The sequence below is a fragment of the Pristiophorus japonicus genome, chromosome 16 (assembly GCF_044704955.1).
Source record: "Pristiophorus japonicus isolate sPriJap1 chromosome 16, sPriJap1.hap1, whole genome shotgun sequence".
NCBI classification, from domain to species: Eukaryota; Metazoa; Chordata; class Chondrichthyes; family Pristiophoridae; genus Pristiophorus; species Pristiophorus japonicus.
Genome location: NC_091992.1, coordinates 113,669,621 through 113,680,371, shown reverse-complemented (window position 1 = coordinate 113,680,371; position 10,751 = coordinate 113,669,621). Strand labels below are relative to the sequence as shown.

The 10,751-nt window shown below is 43.8% G+C and overlaps 1 pseudogene; it reads right to left on the bottom strand.

Annotated features, from left to right (window-relative positions):
* Positions 1–337: 337 nt before the first annotated feature.
* Positions 338–576, bottom strand: LOC139227271 (U2 spliceosomal RNA; annotated as a pseudogene).
* Between the last annotated feature and the right edge of the window lie 10,175 nt (positions 577–10,751).

The following is a 10,751-nucleotide window of genomic DNA, read 5'->3' as shown; positions in this document are numbered from 1 at the left end:
AGGTTCGTGCCATGGAGGTGGATGGGTCAGGCCCCCCACACACCTCCGTGGAGGTGGATGGGTCAAGCCACCCCACCCACCTCCTATTTCCAAAAAAGCAAGCATATACCTTCCTGATCCAGGGAGAACCATCTTGGGGTTATGGTGGTTACTCCCCTGTCAGGTCAGTTACGCATGATCTTAGCCAAAAGGCTCAGGCACTCTCATTTTTTTTAATTTTTTTTTTTTGAAATTCGTAGCCAATCGTTCCAATTCTTTGTCAAATCACAAACGCCAGAGGTCACCTTGCACACGCCAAGGATCACTCTGCGCCAATGCTCTTAGCCAAAAGGCCTAGAGCCACTGCACCGTTCCTGGAAGTACTGCAATACCAGGTTCGTGCCATGGAGGTGGATGGGTCAGGTCCCCCACACACCTCCGTGGAGGTGGATGGGTCAAGCCACCCCACCCACCTCCTGTTTCCAAAAAAGCAAGCATATACCTTCCTGATCCAGGGAGAACCACCCGGAGATCATGGTGGCTACTCCCCTGTCAGGTCAGTTACGCATGATCTTAGCCAAAAGGCCAAGAAGCGATCTTGATCATGGTTACTCCCCTGCCAGGTAAGGCACTCTCATTTTTTTTTTATTTTTTTTTATTTTTTTATTTATTTTTTTTTTTTTTATTTATTTTTTTTATTTTTTTAAATTCATGTCCAATCGTTATCCAATCGTTACAATTCTTTGTCAAACGCCAGAGGTCACCCTGCACCAGTCAAGGATCACTCTGCGCCAATGCTCTTAGCCAAAAGGCCTAGAGCCACTGCACCGTTCCTGGAAGTACTGCAATACCAGGTTCGTGCCATGGAGGTGGATGGGTCAGGTCCCCCACACACCTCCGTGGAGGTGGATGGGTCACCAATCCCACCCACCTCCTGTTTACAAAAATGTAAGCATATACCTTCCTGACCAGGGAGAAACCACCCGGACGTCATGGTGGCTGGCTAGTCTTTGAAACACTATCAGAGCGCACGAGGGACGGCATGTGTGAGTTAGCTGCTGCAATAAGGGAACACGCCCAGACCCCGCACCCATTGACAGAATCAACTGCCACTCCCACTCCAATCCCCAGACCAGCCTCTGAAGAGCCGCAAGCTGGGCCCTCCACATTGCCGTCTGCCGCCCCCCCCTCCGCCCCCCCCCTCAACAGGTGCGCACTACCCAGATCTTAGAAAGAATAAGCTTGGTACCAACTCCAGAAACACTGTGCCGCCGCCTGCGGGCAGGGATGGTGGAGTCACCAAGAACAACGCGGTGGGCGGTCTTAGAATAAGGCGGAGGAGAGATGGGTGCAACCTTTCTTTGCTGCTACTGCTGTTGTTGTTATTATTATTGTTACTGTTGGAGCTGTTGTTCTCAAGTTAAAAGATTTTTGTAAGTTATGTAAATTTACAAGATTAAAAGTTAGCAAGTGATCTTAAAGTTCTTAAATGATCACAACTGAAAACTTTAAAGTTTGATACAAGAATAATTTTATTAGAGTTAAGTTAAGTACAAAGAACTGTTTGCTAAACTTTTGAATAAAATATATTTTACATTAAAACTGAATCATTTCCATTATTTGTTTGATTATTAACACAACTTTTGAAGTAAACAAGAATCATTTCCATCATTTATTCTATTAACACAACACAACAGTATGGAACAGGTCCAAACAGTAAACATGATACGTATGGAATAGTTGTCAGGCAGCAAAGCGTTTATGGATGAGCTGCTGGCACAAAGCTCGAGCAATCGTTAAAGAGACACGATGGCCCGCCCTCCTCTGTCGTCGTGCTTCGGGTTCAGGTCCTTGGCTTCCATGTCCTTGTCCTCCTGCTTATCATCTGCATCTTCCTCATCTTCATCAGCCACTCTCTCACCTCAGGTGTCTCAGGTGTGTCTTCTCCTACCAGCTGCTGCTGCCTCATGATGGCTAATTTATGCAGCATGCAGCACACTACAGTGAACTGATCAACAAGTATAGCAAGTAGCCTCCGGAATGGTCCAGGCATTGGAAACGCTGTTTCAAGATGCCAATGGTTCTCTCTTTGGGCTCAAATTTCCCCAACCCCTTTTTCTGGCGCCCTCACCCGAGGTGCGCCGCTATTGTCCGCCTCCAAGCGCGCCGAAAATCTTTCTCCCAATTCTGGCCGCTCCCCAGCCTCTCCTCGGTGGTGGCATAGCGTGGTCCAGTGGATTGGGGGTGGAGCCAGGCCCCGGCGCTGAAAACAATGCTAGAGTCTGCGCGCATGTGCAGTTGCTCCTGGCAGGCCGAATCTGTGAGTGCGTGCTGCAGGCTGTATGGGAGGGGCCCAAACCCTGGCTGAATGGGCTCCCTCATCAGCGGCCTGCTGCGTTCCCTAAGGTAGGACTTCTATTTTTTATTTGTTATTTACTGATTGATTGATTACTTATTCCATTGGTCTTGGTGCTTTAGGTGCAGGATTCCTTCTATTTTTTATTTGTTAATTAGTTGCTGATTACTTTTTGTGCTTGGTGCAAATGTACTACTTTGTTTAGTGTTTGGTGCTTTGAATGTATTTATGCTCCTTTAATGTTGTTGTGAAGGTGCTTAGTGCTTTGCAAGGCCCCCTTCCCCCGCCTATCTCTGGCTGCCTGCGCTGATTTCTTAAATCACTGCAAGGTTTTTTTGAACGTACAAGAGTGCCCACTTAAACTGGCCTAAGTTATCTTGAAGTAACTTTTAGCTGGCTAAACTTGCTTAAATTGCCAAAACAGGTGTAAGTGGCTGGTAACGCCCCCTTTTGAAAAAAAAAGGAAACAAAAAAAAACCTAACTAACTCATTTACACTGGCGCAAATTAAATGGCCAGAATTGCAACTAAAAAGATACACCAGAAAAATCAACTTGCTCCAAAAAAAATGGAGCAACTCCTGGTGAAAATTGGGCCCATTGGTGCTGCGCGTTGCAATGCACGACATGTTGTATTCCCGGTAAGCTTCCGTCCGGGTTACGCGTCGGGGCGTCATGAGCAAGGTGGCGAGGTCGTACCCTTTGTCTCCCAGTAGCCAGCTCTGCCCTTCTGGCTGCTGCTGAAACATGGCAGATATAACATTCTCGTGTAGGATGAATGCATCATGGGTGCTCCCAGGGTACCTTGCATCGACTGACATGATGTGATGCATATCATCACACACGAGCTGTACATTAATGGAGTGGAAGCCTTTTCTGTTCCTGTACATCTTGGAATCCTCCAAAGGTGGTCGCAAGGTGATGTGGGTACAATCAATGCAGCCCTGTACCTTTAGGAAGCCAGCAATCCTGGAGAAGCCCACAACCCTGTCACGCATTGCTTGGGTGGTCATGGGGAACTTTATGTTGTCATTCATCCATGCGTATACTGCAGCTGTTACCTGCCGAATGCAGACATGTGTTGCATATTGAGAGATGGCGCACACATCCCCAGTTGTAGCTTGAAACGATCCGGAGGCATAGAATGAAAGTGCAACTGTAACCTTCACTTCAACTGACACTAAGACCCTCCAGCCCTGCTTGAAGACGTTCGGTGGTGGCGTGTGAGTAAAAAAAAATGAAAACTTCAGAAATCCAAGAAACTTCCATGTACTCCGTTGAAAGGTAAAATAAGTTGAACTGTATTATGGATATTTCAAGTGTTAGAGACTCCCTCCAAAAACTTCGATGAAAAACAATGGCGACTTTCAGCGCGATTTCTCAATGTGTGCTGCTTTCTCTTCACTAACCGGAAGGTTTTTTGGGAGTGGCCAGATATGCCAACCTAGGATAAAACCTGGGGCAAACTGCGAAAAATGATGAAAACTGGCGCAGACAGGAAGGAACATCAAAAAAAACCTAACCGAGAAAAATTGTAACTAAAGCCGTTACACTGGCGCAGATTCCAGGGGGAAACTTTGAATTAAATAATTACGCCAGAAAAAACAACGGCGTGCGCCAAAAAAAAGTGCAAATGAGCCATTAAAATTGAGCCCTTAGTGTGGATGTTATTTGAACTTTTTAAGATATAATCTATAAGGAGCTGGATAACTGCTCTATCACCAAACAGATAGTAGCATGAATGGAATTTAGATTAATTTTTCACCCATGAGCTGATTATTTGGCCTCATAGTAAGTTTTAAAATGATTTAACCACTGTAGCCCTCCCTTTGATGTCGTGGCCTTCATTATAACTGGCCTGGCTGAGGTTTAGTGGAACTCATCCAACTTAAAGGAGTTTAAAGCATGGCTTGTCTGACCATGTTTGAATGGTGCCCCCTGCTGCTTGAGTTTGGAATTGCATTATCAGCAGTCATACTGGTACCAGTCTTGATGCAGGAAAATGTGTGGGATTAAGCACTCTATACATAGACACGCTGTGGCATGGGGGAGTTTCAACTTAATTGCACTAGTTTTGTGCCCAGATTCCAGTGCAATCTGGGTGGAATCAGCCGAACCAACACAAAAGATCGGGGTATTTAAACCAAATGCCCAACTTGCGCTGATGTTTTCTGAAAACTTTTACGCTGCTTCAAGATTCCATTCACTCAAATCATGAACTGCCCACAATTTGCAAGATTTCACCGATTGCGCTGGCTAAGGAAGACTCTCGGAGGAGTGGGACTGGCTGAAGTGCTCTTGCAGAGAGCCGGCATGGGCTCGACGGGCCAAATGGACTCCTACAATTCCATGATTGTATGATTCAACTTGTTTTAGGCACACAGGCACCTGTAGGCATGTTTTAAAAGATTTTTCATATTATAAATCATTTCATTGACCAGTGTACATCTATTAAATGGTTCAGTGTTACAAAAGCAAAACACTGCGGTTGCTGGAATCTGAAATAAAAACAGAAAATGCTGGAAAATACTCAGCATCTGTGAAGAGAGAAACAGAGTTAATGTTTCAGGTCGATGACCCTTCGTCAGAACTGGAAAAAGTTAGAGATGTAGCAAGTTTTTAAGTAAGTGTAGGGGCAGGGAAAGTGTGGAGGGAAGGAAAGAACAAAAGGGAGGGTCTGTGATAGGGTGCAAGGCAGGAGAGATTAAGAGACAAAAGGGATGATGGTGCAAGGCATCTGAATTAAATGGTTCAGTATAGTTTTTTTAAGTCATTTCCAATGATTTTAAATCAGGTTACTCAGAGGTGGAGGAATGCTTATTAAAAGTGCTCATTTTTGGTGATAAACCTATTTTCAGCTATATTAATTAAGCTACACCAGTTTATCACAATACATCATGGAATACTTTCTAATGCAAAGGAAAAGAAAGAATGACCTTCTATTATGTTACTCGATTGTGTTGGTTCATGCAAGATTTTATGTTTGTGATTCTGCAAATCAATTTTAGCAGAATTTTGAAGCATAACCTACCCAGCGCAATTTCAAGCCCATTTCGGACGCAATGTCCCGATTGTGCCCAAGCAGAAACTCTACCCTCCTATACGATGGTAAGTACTGCAGGGAATAGAAAACGGCTAGGGTGATCTCCTGAACTAGTTTCGATCGCCTGGAAGGGTCGGAGAGGAATTTTCCCAGATTTTTTCCCCCAATTGGCCTGGGTTTTTATCTGATTTTTGCCTCTCCCAGGAGATCACATGGCTCCGGTTGGGGTGGAATGTAGAATGTTTTAGTGTAAAGGGTGTCGCAGTTGTGTGGGGCGGACTGGTTGGGCTGGGTGCTCTTTACCTTTCCGCCATTGTTTATTGTTCGTAGGTATGTAACTTTCAGGGCTGCTGACCGAGGGCTGTGCGGCTCTATGTCGGCCGGCGCGGACACGATGGAAATGTAAATTTCTATGTTTCTATGTTTCTTCTATGTTTCTATACCATCAACCCCAGCATGGCAGCATTTAAAAAATAAACTGTATCCACTTGGGCTACCCTTGCGTTTTTAAAGCAATGACTAACAAATATTTTTAAGTTCAGAAACAATTCTGCTCCAGGTACTTTGGGCCTCTGCAGCATAGTAGCAGGCAGGAATGATCACACATGGCACAGGCATTTTCTGGGAGAATTCTCCTGGCTTTTCACAATTTACAGCAAATTCAATTTTGTCTGAAGGCAGGAATTTTTTGCACTTTTGCACTGCTATTTTATAAGTTGTCGTCGACGTCATCAGGAGAGAGGGGAAGAAAATGGCCTTTGTAAAGCTAGCCTAAAATCAAGCCCAGTTTCAAGAAATAAACTCTGGAGGTTTGTCATTTTAAACTGAGCCACACGGTGGTGCAGTTAGAAAGCCTTGTACAGCATGTACAGCATTTATTTTATAGTGCGGCCAGTGCACTCCCATCCAGTGGAGGCTGGTCTATCATTAAGATCTTCACTGGGAAGCTCTCGCGTTTCTGGTTTCATTGAAGATTAAAATCCGGGGAATGCTTCAGGCAAATTGCACCCATCTTAATCGCAGCCAGCAATTTGTCTCCAAATACAGCATTGTTTCAATTAGTTTTAGCTGTTGCTTCTTTTCAGATTGATTTGATTGATGTCACATGCACATTTTTTGGTGGGAGGGGGGAGATTAATACGTGGTACAAAACAGTTTGATGTAACACAATCAGATCTGCCTGGTGCAACAGAATGCCACATAAGCAACAGATATTAAACAGAAATAGAGTAAAAGATGCAAATCAGAATGTAGGAATTTTTACAAATTAAAACGTGAAGTGACAGTGTGGCCACTTAATTTACTCATGGCACTGGTACAAATTATATTGGCAAGTTTACAGGTTAGTTTCCAGAATTCACCAATCGGTTATTACTACATGTGTGATTGAAGTTGTGTTTAATATTTAAGGGCACAGCTTCTCTTGTGGAGAGTCGTCCATGAAAGCCAAGTTCCTCAAACAAGGTCAGGTAAGAGTAGATTCGGGTTCGGGAGTAATGGTGACTGCAGGCTGTCTATGTGGTGTAACTTCACCAGTCTGGCAGCCCTCCTTTGCACTTCCTCCAAATAATAAATATGATGGGATTCCTATAGAGAAATCTATGGCGCTAATATAAATTGCACCAACTGATAATGGCAGTGCCAACACACGTGGCGTAAAACAGTCGTACAGAAGTAATCAAGTAAATAGATTAATGGAAAAAAACACAGCAAAAGTACTCCTTTCCTGAAGACTCCACAATCGCTGCCCTTTAAACTCTGACTTCTTATCAGCTGTCAGCAATTTTAGACGGGTGGGCTGAGTGCACGTATTGATGCTAGGATTCTGCAGATGTGCTTATTTGCATATATTAAATTAACTACTCAGTTACGGATGTAGGGCAGCTCAAGTCCAAAGCTGTCACACTAGCAGGTGAGCACTTATCTCCCGATCACAGACTCATAGGTTTTAGTTTCATATCTGCTTATCACTCACTGAGCATCAGCCAGAGCCAGATGAATTTATTAATTTTTGGTCAGACTGTTAAGTAAATTGATTGATAGGCTATTAAACCATAGCTGGCAGATTTGTACCAGAGCAGGGTGACTCATTATTGTTAACTTCCGAGCGTGTACAGACTGATTTATTCACAGATTGCTTGAACAATATATTTTTTACCGAATGTAATAAATGTTCACAATGTCTTCTACTCAGTTGAACAATACTTGGAATATATTAGTCTTTTAGTATTGGGTGAAATCGAGTGTTTTATTAAATGCTCCCTCCCCTCCTCACGATGTGGGGCACAGATCCACATGTACCATTAGCCCCCTGTACCTCATTCAAGTAGTCGTTATTCACGTGTGATGACGAACAGTAAGTAACAGCCGGTTATTCAAGAAACTGGAAATATGACAACACAGTGACAAAGTGTATCACAAACCACCATGAAGGCTTCAATACCCATCCGGGGGATCCACTTATGGACCGGAATTTTGCCAGCGCTCAGAGGGCAGGTTTAGAGGCGGGTCCGCTGTCACATTCTAAGAGATTGACAGCAGATCGGGATCCCGCTGTCAACCTGCCTCCATGTCAGTTTCCCAAGTGCCAGGTCTGTCTACGCTTTACAGACCCGACACCAAGCGGAGGCAAGCCAATTGCTATAATTAAGAGCTAGTTAAAAGGTACTTAAACAACATTTTACCATGTAGTTTCCATTTTTGCAGCTTTTTGACGAGTTTCACGGCACTCGGGAATCATGTCAGGTAAGTAGGCCGGGTTGTCATTGACTCTCCATTCCTCTGAATAGGTGACAGCTGCAAAAGTGATATAAAAGCTACCATTTCACAGCTGTTCACTTTTCAATGTTAGAAGCTGAAGCCTTCAGGATTTGGTATACACCTTTCAGCTTTAGGAAGGTTGGAAGTGTTTGGAGTAAACTCTCTATCCACTGTCACCTCCTTGGAACAAGCTCTCTCACCATTGACAGATCACTTCTGTCATCTTAACTTCAGCTGCCATCTATTCCAGCAGCATTGGTGTTCTTGAAAAAATCTCACATTGGTCCTCAGAATCTCACCACGATTAGCCCCAACACCAACATCACCAGGTTCACCATCATCACCAACAACAACATCAACCTTCTCTGCAATCACCTGATGCTGTACAGGATGCAGGGCATCAGCACATGACCACATTGCTGCCTGGGAGGCCAGGGATGGGCTTACCATGGACAGATTTACTTCACTTGATGTTATACACCCTGACTGCCACATGACGTGCCAGGTTGGCACCACTCCACACCAGCACCATTAAGCAAGCCTGCAATGTTCAAGCCATTCCTTTCACACTAATCACCATTGCGGGGTTTACACATGTCTCACCATTCACTACAACTCATTAAGCCACTTCCAAAGGTGCACACAAATCTGTCCAAGAAGGCAAAGTGTTGAAAATAAAGATTTCGATGTTTGACAACAGATTAACAGAAACTTTACATGGTCATTGGCTAAAAGACACAAGTGCCTATCCTTGTGCATTGTTAGTTGGTATGATTGGATGAGGGTGTGTTTGAGGGGTGGCTAGTGGGATGGGGATGTGTTAATGTAGATAGAAAAGGATGGGTGGCAGTGCAAGGTAAGTTGGTGTGGGGTAGGGAAGGCAGAGTGATGGGGATGTAATGAGTGGCACAGCAGGATGAGGTTGAGTGTGGCTTTGCAGTAACGTTTCATGATCTACTGATCAGTGAAAGGTTTGTGTCACTACACCCAGGTTCTCCTGATGACATCCCTGCTTGTGCCCTCCTGTACAATGTGCAACCAGCCTGTGTTGGTCTCCTGGGGAGGTCTCTTCCATCCATTGGAAGGGAAGAGAATTTCCCTGCATACTGTGACTCCCTCTAGAAGCACGTAGAGTCATGGGTGCAGCCGTGCACCTTTGTGCAGTGCTTGTCAGTGTTTGCAGCACCTCAATACTGCAGAACATTGACAGCACAACTGTCAAAATGAATGTGGACTTGGTCCCTTTAAGGAAACCGACTGATGACGCATCATCAAATGATGTCATCAGACCTGCTTCCTATCAATTGGTTGGGAACCTTGCAGGGTGGGCTTAACAAGCCCCATCAATAGAAGGTTCTTCTCACAGAGAGGGATGGAGCCAGGAGTGGGGTCGCATACCCCACCACCTCTTCTGCACTGGGCCCACCTCAGTAGGCGAAATCGCAGCCATGACGTTCACTATAGTTTTGTTCTGGGGTATTGACCAGCATTGGTTAAATCTACTCCTCTGACCTGTGAGCTGGGTGAGGCAGTAAGTTACAATGCCCTCACTAACAGGTCTGAAAACATTAGCATCTCTGGGATCATAACCGTTCAACATCAAAGGTGCCACCAATGATTTTAAAATATAATTAAATGATATCCTCCAGTAATCTTTAAAGCCAGTTACTCAAACCCTGGGGAGATATTCAGCCTCTTTGCTGATGTTTGACTTTGAATTTCAAGGTAATTTTCTTCTGCATCACAGATTGTCAAAAGATGTAATGAAAACTTGAAGCAATGATACAAGGAATCCTTGTTTTTAAATGATTTCAGTGGTCTTCATGCTGGTTTCCTACCTTGCTTGAAAATGATTGCAAGAGCTTGATGAATAGTAAAGTAGCATTATTAGGTTTGCCCTGTTTAGTTCAAAATGTCTTTTGCTTTAAAACATGATAAAGAAGGGATAGGTTCCTTGGTTTGTGGTTTGAAGACATTCACTTCCTCAGGCAGACTTCCATATCACCTGCAATGATGGATTGACAATGCCAATGCTACAAAGCCTATCTATTCAATGTTGCTGTGAGCTATTTTACCAAAGCTCTCAAGGCACTCAATGTTTCTTTTCATCACCTATAAAACATACGTCAAAGCTAGTGACCTGAATGACACCTACCCACAAGCAATCACTATCAACACAGAATCATTCTGTTTGGTAAATGCAAACACTCTTGTCACTTAGCAACAATATGTTTGACGTGCAAGCAAGCTGTTTTACACAGTTGCTATTAGACCAGTATAAAACTGCCCTATGGACTGATTCCAGTCAGACAGCATTACAAGCTGTGAAATAATCTTTCACATGTTTAAATAAGTGTTTTAGTAGAATATTTTTTCTTTCATAAAACTTACAAAAATAAGAGTGACTACTTTATCTCCATTTATCGGATTTGTATATCTTACTCTCTCTATGTAACTCTCCATTCATCGCAATCTCTATTTTCTCTTTCTCTCTATCTCTGTCATAGTACTGAGGACACTTTCTTTTGCTGTCATTTGTGTCTGTGGCGGTGTCTGTATCTTTACGCATGTCTGTACTTCATTCAGTCTCCTCTATCCTCTGCATGTCTCCCATT